Source organism: Micromesistius poutassou, assembly GCF_964030765.1.
Source record: "Micromesistius poutassou genome assembly, chromosome: 8".
Lineage (NCBI taxonomy): Eukaryota > Metazoa > Chordata > Actinopteri > Gadiformes > Gadidae > Micromesistius > Micromesistius poutassou.
Window position 1 is genome coordinate 8,773,771 of NC_140278.1, and position 11,594 is coordinate 8,785,364.

The 11,594-nt window shown below is 41.9% G+C and overlaps 1 pseudogene across 1 annotated transcript; it reads right to left on the reverse strand.

The window, feature by feature from the left end:
- Positions 1-285: 285 nt before the first annotated feature.
- On the reverse strand, positions 286-721 carry LOC311351552 (shadow of prion protein pseudogene; annotated as a pseudogene). The gene has a single exon. The product of its transcript is annotated as a shadow of prion protein pseudogene (transcript).
- Positions 722-11,594: the final 10,873 nt, after the last annotated feature.

The following is an 11,594-nucleotide window of genomic DNA, read 5'->3' on the forward strand; positions in this document are numbered from 1 at the left end:
TCATTTAACAAGGAAGTCCAAGAGTTCAAGAATTGTAATTGTCACATACACATGCAGGATGTGTAGTGAAATGAAAAGTGGCAATGCCTACAGAAATTGTGCAGAAAAGGACAATATCAGAAAATGCAAGAAACATTATTTACAATACAAAATATGCAACAACAGTAGGCCTACAGTAGAACCAGGATGTAAGTATATATATATATATATATATATATATTAGTGGTGGGCCGTTATCGGCGTTAACGTGCTGCGTTAACGCGAGACTTATCGGGCGATAAAAAAAATATCGCCGTTAATCTATTCTCAAAGTTGAACTAACCAGAAGCTGAGTGTTTCATAAAATATACTGTCCATAATCGCTCCATATGCTGGAGACAATGTAGCAATGATAATAGAAACAACTTGGGTGAGCGATGACACTCCTCCGAGCTGCCCGCCTTGGTACGGCGGTAGGCGGACGCGTACCAGCCGACTGCCGTCAACACTACAGCCACCGCCGCCCCGGCTGCCGCTGCCGAGACGAGCGTCCCGTGGACCTGTAGCGAGAGCGCGTCCCGGCGCCGTTATATTTTCCCGCGTTTGAGCTGTGCGAGGAGGTGCCTCGCGAGGAGCCCCTGGAGCCACCGCAACTTCCTTTGCACAACACAGGCTCACACAGCAACATGGAGAGGAGGAGACAGGTCCAGCAGGACGCCCACAGCTGGTTCATAATTTTCATCTCAATTACACCTCAGGTGTAGTTTGTGATGCATTTTGGAAACAGGAGATGAGCCCCTGGTCCAATGCGCCACCTGGCTTGAGAAACACGTTCTCAAAGACTTACTTTTAGTCATTATTTAGGTAGCACACACACATTATGAATGCCTTCGGCAGAATTCAAATGAGCCATTTTAATCTAGATTAATCTAGATTAATTCCAAGATTAATCTAGATTAATTCCAAGATTAATCTAGATTAATCTCTAGATTAAAAAAAAAATCTATGCCCACCACTAATATATATATATATATATATATATATATAAAACCAGGATGTAAATATGTATAAGGTCTGAAAAATATGAAAAAGCAATAATAATGATTATTACTACTTAATACGTGACAAATTAGTCTATTTAAATAAAGGCTAGTCACCTCCCAAATAAAGTTGCAAAAGCACGGCGTGTCTGATTTTGTTGTATTGCTTTTTACTTACCACTGCATTCATTTTGTTATTATACAGGCCAGAGGATAATCCACCAAAAATATATATTTTTAAATTTTATTCATGTAGCCTAGTTAAGAGAGAGAACGGTAAATAAACTTGAAGGATTTTTACATCGGATAGCCAGTGGCGTTATTGTCATGACAACAGAGCAATAAAGTCAAGGTAAATCAACTCTTTCTACCAGTCAGACTCATCACAGGTCGCAACACTATATATAACCTTTAACGTTCACCCAAAGTAACATATTAAGTAGCCTTAATCAAGTAAATAAGTTGAATATATAAATGAATCACTAAAAGCATACATGAATCACAGCACTCTATAATAATTCCAGTGTTGGCGCCCATTGGCAATTTATTCACAATCAGTTGTGGGAAAGTGGCAGAAATATGACTGTATAACAGTTATGAATTATGTTCATTATTTAGACACCCACGTTTTAAGCCGTTACAAGTGCGCAGCGTTTGACCCTCGCCATTCAAAACCATGGATGATTATTTCTAATGTTGAAAATAAATGAAAAATAGGGATAATGTGGTCTTTGGTGTATACGTTTGCATAAACCCGACGTTATTGAGCTAGTTTACTTCAGGTGTAGGCCTACGCCTTTTTTGGTAAATACATTCATGGGGTGGTCTAGTTTACCTCAGCAGTACCCGTACTTACCAATTACATCCATGGGATCCCACTGTGAGGGATTTATGGCTCAACGTCGCCCCCTAGCGTGCATCAGCTCTATGAGAAATGATCAAGGACAACCCCATCAAAATGCATGGGTTTACATTTCGTTCCGTGTAGCACGAAACAAGTCAAGACAATCGTGCTCTGGGACACGATTCAATAGATAACGTTCGCGCGCATGAGCACGAAATTGCGTGATACCGGGTTGGTCAGCGACCACATTACATTACAGTGTGTGTGTGTGTGTGTGTGTGTGTGTGTGTGTGTGTGTGTGTGTGTGTGTGTGTGTGTGTGTGTGTGTGTGTGTGCAAAGCGCGTAGGGCATCCACTGGGCTGGGGGGGACAAAGGACGGAGCTGATAGCTGGTGGGGAATATCACACATCAGAGATGGATGTTCACCTGCAGGGCTTGGCTCTCTGGTTGGCAGCCGTGCTGTCAGGGCCTCTGTGTGTCAACTGTTACTACGTCAACTGTCAACTGTTACTACGTCGACACGCATAGTCCACTGTTCGATGACGAGCATGCTCGTCTTTTATCATTCTGTCATTTAGCAAACGAGATGTTACTCAAAGTCGCTCGAGTTAGTATTGGATGTGTCATTAAGGCAGGGTTGCCTTAATGGGAGTTTGGCTGGAGAGAGAATCTGCAAAATGTCAGCGGGCGTGCGAAGAGCTAGATAACCATAATCCAAATTTCGTTTACTTAGTAGGCCTATCAACAAATTCAAGGAAGGCTTAAATAAAAGCCATTGGCTGTTGTTGACGTAGGACATTCAAAATGTGTTTAGATATGTTTTAATCATGCATTTAATCATGCATTGACATGGGAACACAGCTGTATACTGATACCTGCTGCCATAGATATGTATTTAACCAAGACCTCAGAATTTATTACCAGTCTGACCCAGAAATAAGGAATTTAACAGAAGGTAACAGTGTGTCATGGCCTTTAATTAGTTTAGTAATTTGGTCATTGGTTGATAGCCTACACTACATTAAGACACCTTGTAATTTTGTTTTGAGGAGGGCCTTTAGACCTTTAGGGTCTATATTGCGAGAATAGGTTACTTGGACTCCGCTAATTGCCAAACGTGACTTTATTTAGCCTAATGACTGATATTGAAAAGTAACAACATGGAATTAATGTTAAATCTGAATTAAAATAACATGTCCTTATTAACATATTTGAAACTGTAACATAGCCTATGGATTATCTAGCCTATAGAAGCCTACTTGTTCTTTCTGTGCTTAGCTCGAAAGGCACTTGTAATATAAATAAAATATAGGCTAAGTAACACCAAACTAACAATTTGAAATCCAACAAGGTCCACACAGAGAGGCAGAGAGACAGAAGACATGAAAGGAGGGAAGAAGAGAGACTGGAAGAGTTTTTGAAAAGGATCATGTGTAGGTGTACACCTAGAGTGTGCATATATTTCTTGATATGTAGCCCCTACGATTAGCCTGGCTCCGCCCGCCCACCTACTTCCGCCCAAATTTCATTTTCCCTTCAGTAGTCAGTCTGGGGCTGGGGCTTGTTAGTGGGATTTTACCCGAACAAATTTCTGTGTGACCAATCAGCGAACAGAGGAAGTGGCTGAGAACGATGACGTCGAAGTAGCGACGTATTGTCAATGACAAGACCCAGCCTCGATAGTTGACTGCAAACATTATCTCTGTCCTTACTATCGAATATTAATGTAGAATTTGTAATTGTTCCTTGAACTCTAAAATTAGATGAACAAAACCTGCAGCTATCGTTGACAGACATCTTCACGCTTCATCTAGTTTTGTTTGTGTACACAGCCTGCGCATGCACGCAACGTAGTTTCCGGCCGGTCCCGGTGTCGTGCCAGAAGTTGATTTTTGCCAGAAACTGATTTCCGGTCCGCGGGAGCGCGCACGGTCTGTTAAAGTTGTGAAGCGCTGATTCTGTGGCGCTATGGCTGCTTTCGTCAGGCTCAAACAGCGCCAGTATGCCACAGTTTATATCGATGATAAGTATTTGTGAGACAATAAAACATATTTTAACACATTTGGCGGTGATGAACGTTGGCTGTTCAGAATGTAGGCCAATCAAGCGTTTATGAAGCGATCATTGAATGATCCGATAATGACGATAGTGTGAGAAAGATCATCAAATGTTGTTTTTATTTTTTATTTTTTTTATCTCTGTTTATGTGTTTGATAGCCTCCTGTGTGTCCAGTAGCCTAATAGGCCTATTGTTGTTGGGTAGATGGTGAAAATCAGTTTCTGGCAAAAATCAACTTCTGGCACGACACCGGTGCATGACAGACGTCACGACCAAACGCTATTGCGATTGGTTATGGCAGATCCAGAGTGGCACTGGGCAGATCCAATAGTTTTAAACTTCAACAGACACCCGCCTCCAAGTGAGTGAACGTTTGCCAATTACAGCAGTTCCAGACCTTCTGTACAAATGAAATGAAGTACGATGGTCTGGTAGCACCAGGCTACCCTACGATAACCTTTCCCTCAAAATAGCCTCACCCAATCGCACCCATGAACTTCGCCATAGGCTCGGCCAATCGGTACTCGCATGCAGTGCACTGGCGAATGAGAGGAGAGAGCTTGAGAGAGCGGGACCTGAGAGAGTTGGTGAGGAAGAACGAAGAAGATGGCGGCGCTCGGCGAGGTCCCATGCTGACGGAGATTTCGGTATGATAGATCAGTTGAATACCAGTTTAGCTCTTAGTTATTGCGTGTGCGACATGTTTTAATCTGAGCTACGGAACAGTTACGGCTGGAGTGGCGTGTGGAGGAGCGGAAGACTCCACACCATCAGCGCTGAAGATTCATCCGGGGTCGTATTATTAACAAGTATAGTTCGCGTAGTGCGAGGCGACCGTCCTCGCTAGGTAGTGCAAAGTGTTGACTATTCAGTTATATTACTAGCCCGTCGCCAACGTTGGAAGCTTGTCACGCCAAAGAACGAAGAGCCAGCCAGTTCACTGCTACAGACCGGGACGTGTCTGTGGCTCCTGCTCTCTCCCTCTCCCGCCATTGATGCACGGTGCGGTGGGTGAGTAAATAGGCTACCCTGCTGCCACACATGGCTTGGCTATCATTCTCAACGGACAGCAACGCACTCGTGATGGACATGTCTAATTGGTGAACGGTCGGCACACACGTAACGTGGACAATCCGAACCAAAAGGAACATTGAACCGAGAGTGGACATATTGTTATTGAGTGTTATTATGTGTATGGTGCAAAACCGTTTCTGAAGTTACAATTGACATACTTGTTACTGTTGTGTAATAGTGATAGTGTTGTTAAGCCAAACCGTGAAAGTGTTATTGAGCCACTCTGGTGAAGTGGATGTTGATGTAAGGTTTTGAACATTATATGGTGGTTACAGGTTGATAGGGAAGCTATTCCTCTATGCTTTACATTTTATATATATATATATATATATGTTTATTTCTATTTTTCATTTACTTTTCTATTTTACTTAGCATAAGAAAACTAGTATAATAAATAACCACTAATTTTTCAACTTTTACACTATTGCTTTTATTGTGGAGTTTTTCTTCTCTGAAGTAGGGGCGTCTCACCCTCTGTCCTTAAAGTGTAGTAGTTAGGGGGAATACAGGGTAAGTCACACACACAGCTACTTACTGGTATTCTATTCTTTAGGTCTTCACTGTGACAGGTCTAAATTCTGAAGCCTAAGCTATTGTACTTCAACTGAGCAGGCAGAGTAGACACGAGACTAATAGGCCTGGGGGTTAGGGACCTAGATCCTCTGATTTCCAGCCATTCAGGGAAGAGTGATTTACCCCTACTAATTAAGGCTGCCCCACACTACACGATTTTTTTTATCTTATGCGATTTTTGAGTCGGAGTACACCCCACACTTAACGAGAATCGCAGCCGATTTTTGCTCTCCGATCCGACATAAGATTAGAACACAAGACGGAACACCCCACACTACAGGATAATCTTATCCGATTCTCGGCCGTGTAGGCTACGTCATCCAGCACGAGACAAGAGATCGAGAGACAAGAGATGGTAGATCTAGAGCAGCGGTTCCCAAACTTTTTTTCCTGCGCACCCCCTTTACGTCCCAACCGGGTTGGCGCACCCCCGATCCCCACTTCAAAAAGAAGGAAAAAAAACGCAACAAAGCTTTGTTTTATCGCCATATAAAGACTCATGTTTAATCATGCGCAAATAACCAGAACACGCATGACAATAACAACATCAACAAATATACAACAAATAGGACAGCCAAGGGACACGACTGACGTTGTGTGCAAGATCTGCTCATGTGTGATACGCGCAATAGACGGGCAGACGACCGATCTACATGACCACTTTATGCGCCTCGCAGAAGTTAATAGAAATGATGATAAACAAAATATCACAGAGCATAGAGCAGGATTGTGAACGTTTACAATGTATCATGTCAATTTACAATCTGCAAAATGTGTCTGTGTTAGGATATTGATGCTGCGCGCCTCCTATTTGCAACGGAATTTGTTTAGGATATAAAAACATTTAATTTAACACACACGCACTAAAACAGATATTTTCGTTTTTAAATAAATATTTGGAAACGAAAATTGAAAAGTGAGAATTGAATGCGCTTTGGCATTATGGAGCACCTTCGGGTCAGCGTGTGTGTGTGTTTTGCGTGTGTGTTTGTGTGTGCGTGCGTCGCTATTATGTTGACTACACACTCAACATGCCGAAAATATCTAACATGTTGGATAACCCCGATTTTGAGATCGGGAGGTCTTAAGTTTATGAGATTCTATCTTGGAACACTACGGCAGACAGGATAATCTTGGCCGATTTTCGTCCCGATTCGGCTGCCATGGGAACGCCACCCCGATTCTCGTAAGGGGCAAATCGGCCCCGATATCGGGACATTTATCTTGTAGTGTGGGGTCAGCTCCTAAGAGAAGTTCTCTGAAAAGCTCTTTGAGGTATCTTTTTGCCATCTTTCTCTCTTGTTCAAATGTTTGGAATCACATAAAAATGTTCTTGTTCATTTTGATGCCCTGGCTGTAATTTTAGGTTAAGTATTGAGTAAGTAAATGAAACCAAATAGCAGAGTATCCACATTAATTGCCTTAAAAAATAACAGTAATAAAAGAAACGTAACGTTGTTATTTTAAAATGACAGCACTAGTTTGAGGCATTTATTTGCACTCTCAGACCTTAACCTTTCTGTCGTGTTCGGGTCAAATCTGACCGATTTCCTACTTTCATCAATCATACATATTGTGTTTTACATTTTATTGTCTCAAGGCCTTATGATATCCTCCACACTAGGCATTTGAACATATACAATTGCTGATCACCACTTTCATTGAATTTTGAGTGGTTTGAGTGGTTTTGAGTGGTTTTTGTAACACCTGTGGTCCACCATCACCGCTGCACGCACACACAGTTTCTGTGTCTATTCTTTGTATATTCACTGCAGTTATTAATGTAAACCATGACTCTGAGACATTGTTTACAGCTTAAAGGGGAGTTAAATCAAATTTGTTGATGGTAAAATTTTTTGTGTGTTAATGTAAGAGCAATTACAACAGGCCGGTCAAATTTGACCGGGAGCACCAAAATAAGGGCGGAGAAATGAACACGACACAAAGGTTAACCAATACTTTATTTTCTTCTTCCCAAACGCACGTCTTTCACTCAAAATAAACATTTCACGCGCAACTAAAAGACGCAAGGGAGCAAAAGTCTTGAGCATGTGTACACTAAAGTCACAAATGTGTAACAGTAAAGTTGAAGTCGGAAATATTTATGTTGCATGTGTACACTAAAGTCACAAATGTGTAACAGTAAATTTGAAGTCGGAAATATTTATTTTGCATGTGTACACTAAAACAGTAAATTTGAAGTCGGAAATCTTTTTTCTACCATTGTAAACACAAAATAGGGGCTACGAGTTCACAAGTCTTTTGTTACAGGTGCACAAATCCTATCCTGTGCATCACAACTTCAAAGAGTCACACACTTTTGCTACAATCATTGCAGCACAGTTGGTGCAAAACACATTCACACACCCGTGTTTCATAATCTGAGAATGTGCACATTTGTGCATTCATAAACCGTTCCTCACAAATAAAATGATATAGATCGCTATGTTCATTTTAATGAGCTCATTTGCACTCCCTGCACCCCCTGCCGGCAACTTTCATTGGTTTATGCCGCAATTTTGTCCCGCCCACGGACGCTCTGCGTCATACGGATACGAATCACTTTTGCTACACATGTACCACCTAGACGTGTTGCAACAGTACCCGCAGGAAAAACAACAGCTGAGACTCGTAGCAGCAGATTCAAGCAGTTGTATCGATGGACTTGTGCTCGCTCATTAAAATGCTCAATGAACATAGTGATCTATATAATTTTATTTGTGAGGAAATATTTCACAGATGTGTAACTTCTGATGCATTAGTTCACATTTGGGTTTACGAATGCACAAATGTTGTGCACGTTCTCAGATTATGAAACACAGGTGTGCGAATGTGTTTTGCACCAACTGCGCTGCAATGATTGTAGCAAAAGTGTCAAGTGCATGACTCTTTGAAGTTGTGATGCACAGGATAGGATTTGTGCACCTGTAACAAAGGACTTGTGAACTCGTAGCCCCTATTTTGTGTTTACAATGGTAGAAAAAAGATTTACGACTTCAAATTTACTGTTACACATTTGTGACTTCAGTGTACACATGCAACATAAATATTTACGACTTCAACTTTACTGTTACACATTTGTGACTTTAGTGTACACATGCTCAAGACTTTTGCTACAATAATACCTTCATAGTACTGGCGGCCGGTGAGTTACATGGGAGTCAATGGGCGAGAGGAGGAAAGTCCTCCTCCGAGTGGGTGGGACCATAGATATATAGAACATATATTATGTTCTATATATCTATGGTCCCACCCACTATATATATGGGTGGGACTAGCTAAGGGATCGAATCGCGCCAACTACGCGGTGGTTGGTTCATACGCACTGCGCTATGAACCAATAAGCAGGAGCCCTGGCTAGGCTCTGTTGCCAGATTTGTCAGATTTACAGGTCTACTTTTAACCACGTTAGATTGGAAAAATAATCATTGGGCGGAAAATGTGCCCAATCTGGCAACGCTGTCTCGGTTACGAGATCAAACCCGCGCTGCAGTGAAGCTCAGTCTAAGAGACACAAAGCAAGTGAAATCATCTGAACGATAGCGAGATTATCACCATTTGCAAATGAAGTGCAAAATGGAAACGATGGAATGTTGTATTAATGTCATAACCCAGCTCCTAGGCTATGACAAATACGGCACTGGACACGATAATATGGCAAAAAATGAGTGAATTTATTATATTAACTTAAATAACTGAGGCTAAAAGTACCAATGTGAAGTGTGTCAGTCAGTAACATCAGTAATGTAAATGTGGATGTGTGAGCAATATGAGGTGTAAATGTTGTAAAGCGAAAACAAAGCAGAAACCAAACAAAGAAATGTGCTGCTGCTGCTGGCGGAGATGCAGCCGAATGCCAGAGAGAGACCAGAGCAGAGTTGAGCCAGGGTTTTTATCCTTTCAGGAGCGCCTGCACCAGGTGCTCCCAATCTGTACTCTGTTGATGGTATGTTCAAGGACGCATAGGAAAAACAATAATTGGTTAATCACATCCAAACATCAACACTAGACAGGGGACCGTCACATTAAACAAATCATTCCGTTCATTGAGTTACAGTGGTAAGTTAGCGACCAAAGAAAAAGGTAGACCAATTCCCAAAATCGAGATCACCAAAAGTAATGGCAGAGTCAATGTTGTGAGTGCTACATGGTTTGCTAAGTACTCATGGCTCACTGGTAGCATTACTAACAATCTACTGTATTGCTGGCCCTGTTTGCTCATGAATAATGTCAAATCTCCAATGTGGACTGTTCAGGGGCAGGAGAGGTTAACAAATTTGGCCATTATTTTGATTGAAAAGAAAATGCTGAAATCACTAAACAAAAGATCCAGTTTGGTATGACCAGGTCACTGATATCTTCGCAACACAAACCTCAAGGAGGATTGACTTGATATACAAATTAAGTCCCTCAACCATGACCAACATCCACATTTACCTCAAACAATGTTAGGCTTACAGCCCATGTAAATAGTTGTTAAATAATGTTATTGTTATTCTTTTACTAGTTTGTTACTCTGACCGTTTTGTTTGATATTGTAGAAAGTAGGGCTGAACGATTTTGGAAAATAATCGAATTGCGATTTTTTTTTTCCCCCTCAATATTGCGATTGCGATTTAATATGCGATTATTTTTTCAAGGTCCTCATATCATGTATTTTTCAACGAACACAAGCAATAAATCTATCTGTTTCATAATAAACAATATCAGATTTATTTTCGAACTCCTTCTCCCTCATCCTGGTGCTCAATGTGTTAAATGCATCGGCATTTTTATGTGTGTTTGCCAGCATACGTTCTATGTGGGCGTCTGCCCAAATATCCAATAGACATTCCGTCTCTTCTTTGCTCCATGTTGAGTCACGACTCATTTTCACCCGACAGTCCGACAATGTGCTGTTACCAGGCACGTGCACACATAGGGCCCTAGGGGTGCTTGAGCCCCTGCCCTTTTTGCCTCGTATTAAAAAGTGCCCTCTGAGTGTTCTTCAACAATCGCGCTCGTCCGCGATCCAACCCCCCCCCCCGTTAACAATCGCGCCCGCAACAGCGCTCGTCCGCGATCCAACCCCCCCCCCCCCCCCCCCCCGGTCAACAATTCGGCACCTGCCCCTCAAAACTCCTGTGCACGTCCCTGGCTGTTACCGCTAATCAAACAATAATTCCCATAATGCGTGTGGCTGAGCGGGTGCATGTTACGTCCAAAGAGGCGTATGCTTTTTAGAACTGGATTGGACCGTGATGCGTTCGCTTTCACATCTCAAGCGAACCGAGACCACCTCTTTAGCGAGGTCTCGGCCGGCTGATTTGGTGCGCTGAGGTGTTTTTTTTTTTTCAAGCCGACAAGGCTGTGATGGAGTTGTTGTGAGGCAGTTGTGCAGCATTGTCTTTTTTATAGCCAAAATAATTCCACACAACCGATGTGCCGCCCCTCTTTGGTACCAAACTTTCAGCTGTGCTGTTCAAATTGCAGCCTTTGCGGTTAGAAAATCTTGTTTTGTCATATCGTGATATTATCGCAAATGCAATTAATCGTTCAGCCCTAGTAGAAAGGATGTTCGTGCAACAATTGTAACTGAAAATAAACATTTGATGAACCAAATTACAACCAATAGCTTCAGTCATTGAGGGCAGATTTTTTAAATTTAGTTTTACAAATCAAGAGTAGGCCTGATTTGACTAATTGGCTTTGCATCCTTTCCTTCTGCCCTTGTAGTCCAAGACATGCTGCCCACCAGCTTTCAAATTACAATGCTGCCACTAGTGGCTTTGTATCAATTTTATTCACATAATTATCCCTCCCTGCTATTTTGTAGTTCACCAAAACACCCTGAAACAATTTGAGTCTCACATTCTTATGCCACCATATGCCACTAACAGTGCAAGCAGGCCAATGGCAACCAAGCACGCAGTCCTTCCTTCCTCACTTAAAAAACCACCAGCCGCCACTGGTATGAACTACATCCAGAACCAGAATTTGTCAACATCCAAAATATGTTTTGAGTGACATGAATGAAAATCCTAC